An 8805-nucleotide genomic window follows, 5' to 3' on the forward strand; every position below is an offset into this window, starting at 1 on the left:
TATATATATATATATATATATATATATATATATATATATATATATATATATATATATATATATATATATATATATATATATATATATATATATATATATATATTCAAAAATATTCGATACCTATCGACTCGCTCGGACTTGTGCAGATTTACATTCCTTAACATTTCGACTAGCCAGCCTCAAAAACAGTCGGAATGGTAGTTATTGCGAAAAAAACAAATTATATAATTTCTTCCTTCGAAGGCAAAATTTTAATAAAAATCTGTTAACTCATCACTGCACTGATAAAAATTTGTACGATCAATTCATATGTAAATTGCATTTCAATTTAATGTGCTCTTCCATTTCAATATATAATCAAAGCGATTTGTTTTAAGATTTCATGTGCAAATTCCCTAAGATGCAAGATCAGATTATTTTTCACTTAGCATTGATGTGTTTTTCTTTTGGATGTGATGTGTTTTTCTATTGAATCGAACTACATGTGTTAAACACTTCATTTTCTGGTGGAAATGAGTACAGCACAAAAGTATGTGCAAAACACTTGATACGGTCAACTGTGTTTCAATTGAAATCTATATAACAATGTGACATTCATATGAAATTCATTGAGAATCTAGAGGTAACACTATATCTTATCGTTTTGATGTGCATTTCAGATAAATGTAGCATAATTTCCACTAAATATTAGCAGGTTTTACACTGACTTTATGAGCTAAGTATATATTTTCATGAATTTCATGTGTTCTACAAATAGTGATAGTTCAGTTCGGTTTCACATCTCATCCAAGTCAGTCGATAAATCAAAACCGCTTACGTTCGGGACAGAAGAAACCAAGTACAGTATTGTGTGGTGAACAATAGAACAATCTCGAAATGAGTAAACCAAACGAACAAAAGCTACCGCCGGTACGAAAGAATACAATTATTGTTGACTTCAGATAGTGCAAAATTCGACTTCCGATATGAGAACTTGAAAGTTTGCTTAAGGAGCAAATGCATCTTGACATTAAACGTGTGCATTTACTTCAATGCAATAAGACCAATAATGTTGTTTATATCCAGTTCTATAAAGAGTTGGATGCAATTCAATTCGCTAAAGACAATAATAATGTACACTATGTGGAGCATGAAAATATCAAGTACAACATTCCAGGATTTATGGAAGATAGTGCTATAGAAGTGCGTGTGCATGATCTTCCCTCAAGCGTCATCGATCCTTATATTCGCAAAACCATGTCCCAATACGGAGAGATTTTCTCTATCGAAAAAGAAAAGTGGAAGAATTTTTCCCCGGTATTCTAAATGGCGTACGTTTGTTACGCATGCGCTTGAGGAGGCCTTCTTATGTGACATTCGGTCAGGATACAAGAATCCCGTGCAAGTCACTTGTTACCTATGACAATCCACATGTCAATATTGCCAAAAAGCTGTTCACTACGGTAAGCCATGTGATAAACCGGACAAGGAGACAACTATACCAAAGGACAACGGTGCTTCCTTCACACCAACCCTAAGCAACCCCAGTACATCTGTGACAGTCACCAACAACAGTGAAGCATCCCCTTCAACGAAACCATCCAACGTATCCCCTAAAGAACAAAGTACACCAGCTGCAATTAACAGCTTACCATCTAATCAACCAGCAACTGCAAACAATGTACAACAAGGCGCATCTACGGCAACTAGCAACGAAATCAACAACAATACCCCTCAATCCTCGCAGGAGGAAAATGGAAGCTGCTCTCCTCCTAAAAAAGGGTGACAACGAGTTCCAATACAAAAAAAAGCTTGTACGCAAATAGGCCTGAATAAAATATCTTTTAAATAAAAAAAAATAGTGATAGTTCAAACGCTTTGCACATGATGCTAGCGTGCAAAATATTTTCAGTGTAGTGTCAATATGAATGATTCAAAATAAAAAGGCGTAGGTTATCGCGATGTTAACTTTCTCAACTCTTTGCTTAAATTATCCAAATCGGTTCAGTACCAACGAAGATACAGTCATTTGAAAATACCGTTCCGATTGTTTTTGAGGCTTGGTAGTCGGAATGTTGGGAGATGGAAATGCACAGGTCCGAGCGAGTCGTGCTCTTAATCACTTTGAAACTTTGCCAGAATTGAGTCAAACCCCTCAAGTTGGAATTTTTTTTGTTTAATAATTTTTAACTTTTTTCATTGAATAAACAAAAAGGTTGATTTTTGGAATCACTTATGTGAAAGCTGAGGAAAGGACGCACATTTCATGTCTTGGACGAATTTTTGTATCTATTAAAACTTCAAATAATCATTTCTCAGAAATTGCACGTATCATATTGAAATAAAATTATACGTATCGAATATTGTTGAGATCTTAATCGAAAAATAATAGATGGAAAAAATTTTGGTGTCTGATTTTGTTTGGAATGCCCCATTGGATTGGATTTTCAAAAAAAAAAGCAAACAATTTGAGAAATTTTAAGAAATCTTTATTGAAATCGACAGCACGATCAATATAATTTAATATTTGAAGATGATTTCATGCAAATGTTAGTCTTTGCTCCGCTTTAGATGGCCCATGCGGAATGTCCATTCATATTTTTCATTTTCAATTAAATGTCACTTATTACCTTGTAATTCTGGAACCTGAGGTCGGATTCGAGCGAATTGAATAACAATTGATTGTACCATAGCATTTCTCATTTGAATCTTAGTTTGTGAAAGTCGGATTAACCACTTCGGATAAATCGACCTGAGTTCCATTCCTGTGTTATTGAACCACTAGGGTAACGGGAGTATTTTGGCCACTCTAATTTACTCATATTTTTGGTTGTAGCTAAGTAGTTTATATTGATCTGATGAGTTTAGTTAGCAGGTCAACATAACTTGCTAACGCGCTAATAAATCGAAGACGAAACGTAAAACTTATTAAAAAGGGAAAGTTGTACTTAGCATAAATATAAGGATTATTTTCAACCTTTCAAAGAGTTTTGAAGAGCTTGTACCTTACTTACGACGACAGTTATGTGGCATTTTTTATATTTTAAACACTCATCTCAACACTGTAATTCCGAAATCGGCGATGGTATGCAAATAAAATCAAACAGCAGTCGGTCCTCTGCCATTTCTAAGAAATCGATGTGATTACCATTCTAGAAGAATTAACTTATCAGTGCTAAAAAATTAATTTCTCTTTGTATTGTCCTTTTTAAGAACGCACTCTTGAAATTAATGTTTTTAATACTTGTCACTCTAGAATAGGAGTCGGGAACATGCGGTTCGTGAGCCACATGCTGCTTTTTGGATTTATTGCTACGGCAATGAGACAAATCCATATTCTAATTTTATTCATACTATTATATAAAGTAAACGGTTTGAAACGACAATAAAATATTTGTGGCTCTTAAAAAATATGAATATCTTGTTAATTGTTGTTTTTGACTTTTCCGAGTTACTCGGAACTCAGTTTCTCAGTGACAGTATTCCTATATGGAAAAGATAAAACGAATTTAAAAATTAATACTAAAAAACCGCTAAAACAATTCCTATTGAAAACAGCCGCATCAAAAATACACTATATAGGGGTACCGAAACCCTTATTCATCTCTGCTCCAGTAGTCATCTCGAAAACCATAAGTTAAAGTGAGATGTGCTGTTCCTTAATCGAATATGACTACCTGGACCGAAATTACATTAAGTGAAAAAATCAATTTCAATATATTTTGGTTGTTTCCTAAGAGTTCAAGTACTTGCTTCGGGGATACACCTCTCTTTATATGATATATTGATTATTCTTTATATTCTCTCATGAAAAAATCGCATACAGTCACTATTAAACCGACTTTTCAATCAAGACCGAGGGAGGGTCGAGGGTTTTATAGCATTCGACTCAGTCTGTCGAGATCAGCAAATTTATGTGGCCAAAACGTTCGTACGGGTTTCTCGGAGATAGTTGATCCGCTTGAAGCAAAATCCAACCATGTTTCAACGAAAACTGCTGTTAAATTAATGAATTCGACATCAGTTTGTATGGGAACTAAATTGGTTCTGGCTTCAAGTGAAATCGACATGAAATTCAAATGAAAGCTAGTTTCATCCGAATTTCATTCGGATCCGTCTTCCGGTTCCAGAATTGTATGGTTATATGTTCATAAAATAACAAAAAATTGCACCCAAATATTGGTATAGCAATTTATACCCGCTTAGATTTAAGAGTCATCAAAGTTTATGTTTGTCTACGAAGATGGAAGAAGGTGTTTATGTAGTCTTACGCGAAGTTTATGTAGTCTTTCAATTAACTGCTATTCGTTTAAGCTTTCTACTTCATTATTATATGTATTAACACACAACGAAAGACAGAATCGACAAAGATAGATGATATAAATTGTGGAGCAAATATATACAAATATTAAATCATTCAATTGGCACAGCTTTAAATCCAACGTGACGTGTAATTCCACTGATTCTCATAACTAACCGGTGATTTCAAAGACACCTCGTATCCAGGCCAGTATACTTTACCAGTTCCTGAAGCACCGGTAAAAGTGGTCAAAAATCTCGGAATGTATCTCACACTGATTTCTCAAATGATGCTTGGCTTATTTCTCGAACTTATATTCAAACGAAAGGTGTTTTTATCCCGTATTATCTCGATTAAGATTTAACTTATATGTCCGGAAATACAGAATTAGTGTTGAAAATTTAAAATCGTCATTAGAAGTAACGATGCAACAAAAGCAGAAAAATCTTCTTCACTTGGTTCAAAACTGTTTTAATTTCAAGGTCTTGTTAGTTGGTTTCTATACAAACTTGACTTTACCGGTTTTCAGTTCGGGAAATACCGGCCAAAAATCTTAAAGCAGAACGAACATAGATTTATCTGAGATGACTAGGTCGATTTTCACAAATGATAGAATTAAATCCTAATTCGGTTTCTGGTTCCAGAAATAAAAATTTTGAGTGCTCGAACTTTATGAATGATGATCATGTTTTTAACAGACAGAACTTTTCCAACTGGAAGTGTCATAATTGAGTATTCAAATAAAATTGGTGACTGTACTGTAGATCATGTTATTGTATTACATTTCTTAACGTTTACTGTCATGCCATTTTCGCCACACATGTCTCAGATCATCTAAATGTCCATTTATAGATTTGTAGGTCATATTAGTTGATGACCATACAAACTAACTTTGGCTATACTGGTCTCGGTTTCAAGTTCCGGAAGTAGTGGCCTAAAATTTCAATGTGAAACTCACATAGATTTCTCAGAGATGATTTGAGGTTTGGGAACAGATAATAGTTCGAGGGAACCAAATCAAGTGAACAAGGTGGATGGTCAACTAATTGGAACCCCAAACCGTTGATTTTATCCATGATATCGATGCTTAGGATAAAGCCATTTCACAGCGTTTGAAGTAGTCCCCCAAAAGTAGTTTTTAAGTAGTCCTCCAAAAGTATACCATTACAATCCCAGAATACCGACATCATAATCATTCCGACCCATTGAGCCGTGTCGCTTGGAAGCACTCGTTCTGACTTCAGTCCATTATCGGGTAACCATTCTGTTCTCTGATGTATCATAATATATCCAGCCAAACATGTGTTTGAAGTGCGCTTGCGTTCGTCTTTTTAGTCTGAATATAAGTATGCGCATGATCAAGTGGGAGGACATCTTTCTCATCTGCAGAATTTTACCTAACTATGGCATTCTCGCGCACTTTGTTTATCCAGTCACCCAGTTAAAATTTCTTAAAACCACTATTTCACGGTGTAATCTGCAGGATCAGTTGCCCCAATTCGTCAATTTTTTTGCTTTGGTTTCTGATTTCGGTCGGGTCCAGGGCCCCCCGGTCCCTGGGTACGTGACTGTTCGTACCTTGACCAAAAGTCACGTAAAAACCATCGCATTACTAAAAACTAACTAAAAAACTTTTAGTAGGTAATGTTAGTGACATAACCGCGAGATTGAAGTAGAACTGCTGTCGAAAAGGGGCAGATCACTTTAAAAATGCACATTTATGTTGATACATTTTTCTACTAATAAATTATTCATTTCAAGTAAAATCTTATTAGATCTTTGTAAAATGCGTTGGGTTCTGAAAAGAACAGAAGATTACCATTTCTCCAAGTTTCAACACAGTTGACAATTATTTCCACGAGCAAAATTCCGAACAAATCGGTTGCTTGTTTGACGAACGACGCACAAAGTAAGTCTACGACATGTTTGTGTGCCCCCCTACAGCGCTAACATTCCGCACCGAGTTACAATAAGTTGGACGTCGTATGAATTAATGACGACACTTATTCTAGTTGAAAATCGAAAAAAAATATAAAATCAAATTATTTTATATGAGGAAACTCAAATAACTCTATGCTTGATTCTAGGAAGAGAAACTGAAAATGGTTTGGAACTAAATAATTTGGCCGTAATTGCGGATTATAATACTATCATTAAGGGTCCTTTGAACTATAGATTAGTATATGTATTCTCACCGTTGTGTTCATACTTTGATGAATTTTCCGCACTTGTTTGAAGCGAAAGTCGCACTGCGAACGTAGCGAACAATGATCATAATAGATCAAAAGTTCAAAAGAGGGGTTCTAACGGCTTCAAAAATACCAACGTATAGAATTTTGATGCCGATTATTTCATATCGGATTTGTACAATTCATTGAAAGAAATCATCAAAATGCTGCGCGGGATTCAATTCTGGCATTCAGAAGGGCCAAATTGTAGAATTAAAATTTCGAAACCGTCCAATGGTTTACTACATCTTTTTTTGTTATGTTCTGTCGTCAATTCTCGACTGCAAGCTGAGGTCTTATATGTTGATAACCAAACTCTCTTCGACTATTCAGCTTCGAGTTGGTTTCCGATTTTCCGGTTTTGGAAAAACTGGAAGTAGTGGTCAAAGCACACTAGAATGTAACATTCTTCGATTTTGTAGAGATGGCCTTCTCGAGTTTATTCTCTTAGAATCAAATAAAAGATATTACTACTTTCTTTGACTGATATTGAATTTTATTAAAAGTCCGGAGTTACAACGTTCGACGTCAAGTGATTAGTACTGCCGTGGAATACATTATTTGCTGTGACAAGTGGTTAAAACCCAAACTCGCCTGATTGATAAGAGGATGAAAAAACTTGAAAAATAATCACATGTGGGCGCGTGTAATCGGAATATAGATGTATTGCACTGTGCCCACATTTTTGCTGTAGTAACATGGTTCCAATATCTCTTTATCTCTCCAATTTAGATAACTAGACAATATATCAGCAAATCGGTAAATACAATCCACAATCACGGCGATTCAAACAATCTATCACATTACATAGACAACGCATCGAACTTTGATCTCAGTTCCATGATGGGGAGAGAACATTGAAATAGCATTGGATCCAGTGTTTAATCAGTAGATAAACGTTCATGCTAAAACAGTGCTAATTAAACCACATCGTCTACGGTCAAACTTTTCAATTTCGATAGCTAAAAGTATAGATTTTACAACAAGTGAAATTATCGAGTAGACTACTTTAAAGATCCGATGACACAATAATATGTAACTTGTTTGAGCCTAATATGGCATTAGAGGGACTTTACTGTACTGTAATAGAGTTACCGGATTGTAAAGTGGTGTCAATCGAACGACCACGTGTTGTGTGCAATTTGGTCATGACAATGTCATTATTAATCATTGTCAATCTGTAAAAACCTACTTGAAATATGAATTTTTTTTTCGGTTCCTTGCGCTACAGTTCTATCTCATTCAAACGGTTTGATTACGGTTAATTGTTACATTCGAACGTGCGATTCATTTGGTTTTTTCCGTAAATATTTCTCATCGGCGGCATATTTCGCTAGTTTTTCGAAGCTCATCTTCATGCTCTGGGAGATTTCTGAGCGCATTTCCATTGGAATGTATGAATGGAACAACGCTGTGGAGTACCTCTACGAAACGAGGACTGGGATCCCACTGTAATGCAGGCAGAGCTAGGTGAATGGAAGCTCGTGTAACTAATTGCCGTTAAATGAGCGTCAATTGGTGTATCTGCATCGGAAATCATCATCACGTGGTCACTACGCTAACAATAAATTTGCGGTGCTTTGTGCTGCCCAATCTGTAAATTGTTTTATAAATGATGGACGTCGTTCAGTTTAAAATACGGATTGAATTATTGATATGCCCTACAGCTTGATAAAATGGTATTTCCAGATGCTCTATTTCGAGTTTATGCTAACGTTTTTGGCAATTTGCTTCGATTATTACTGGAGATCCAAGGTCATATCGAATCGTCAAAACACAATTAGTCTTTGCTAACGGTTCGTTTTCCGAATTTCTGCCGATCATATTTTTTTAAGGCTTTCGCAATCATTTTAATTATAAGAACGGTAGGACGTAGGACGGTAGGACGACTAGTAGTTTTCCTCCAAGCGCTTGCATAAATACCATAACTTCTATTTTAGGGTAATACTAACACAGGCAGAAACTGTTATATACATTTATATACATTTAAGCATAAAAGGTAATCAGGTATCTAATAAACCAAGATTTCCCACTGTATGGAGACACCGGGTAAAATATATGAATAAAATGTAGTACAGTTTGATGTTTGTAGTATCTTCTCAAAAACAAAATATAACTCGAACATGTAGTTAATGCTACTTCCGAATCTGAGCATTTACTGCATGTCGTATGGACACAGAGCCGAAAAAGCTGGCATAAGCATGGACAAAGTAAGAAACTTACTTACATCTTACAACTTACCGATTTTTAATTCTGCATTTCCTTTTATTAACCAACACACGAGTAGCAACCTCTAGA

The sequence above is a fragment of the Malaya genurostris genome, chromosome 3 (genome assembly GCF_030247185.1).
Source record: "Malaya genurostris strain Urasoe2022 chromosome 3, Malgen_1.1, whole genome shotgun sequence".
NCBI classification, from domain to species: domain Eukaryota; kingdom Metazoa; phylum Arthropoda; class Insecta; order Diptera; family Culicidae; genus Malaya; species Malaya genurostris.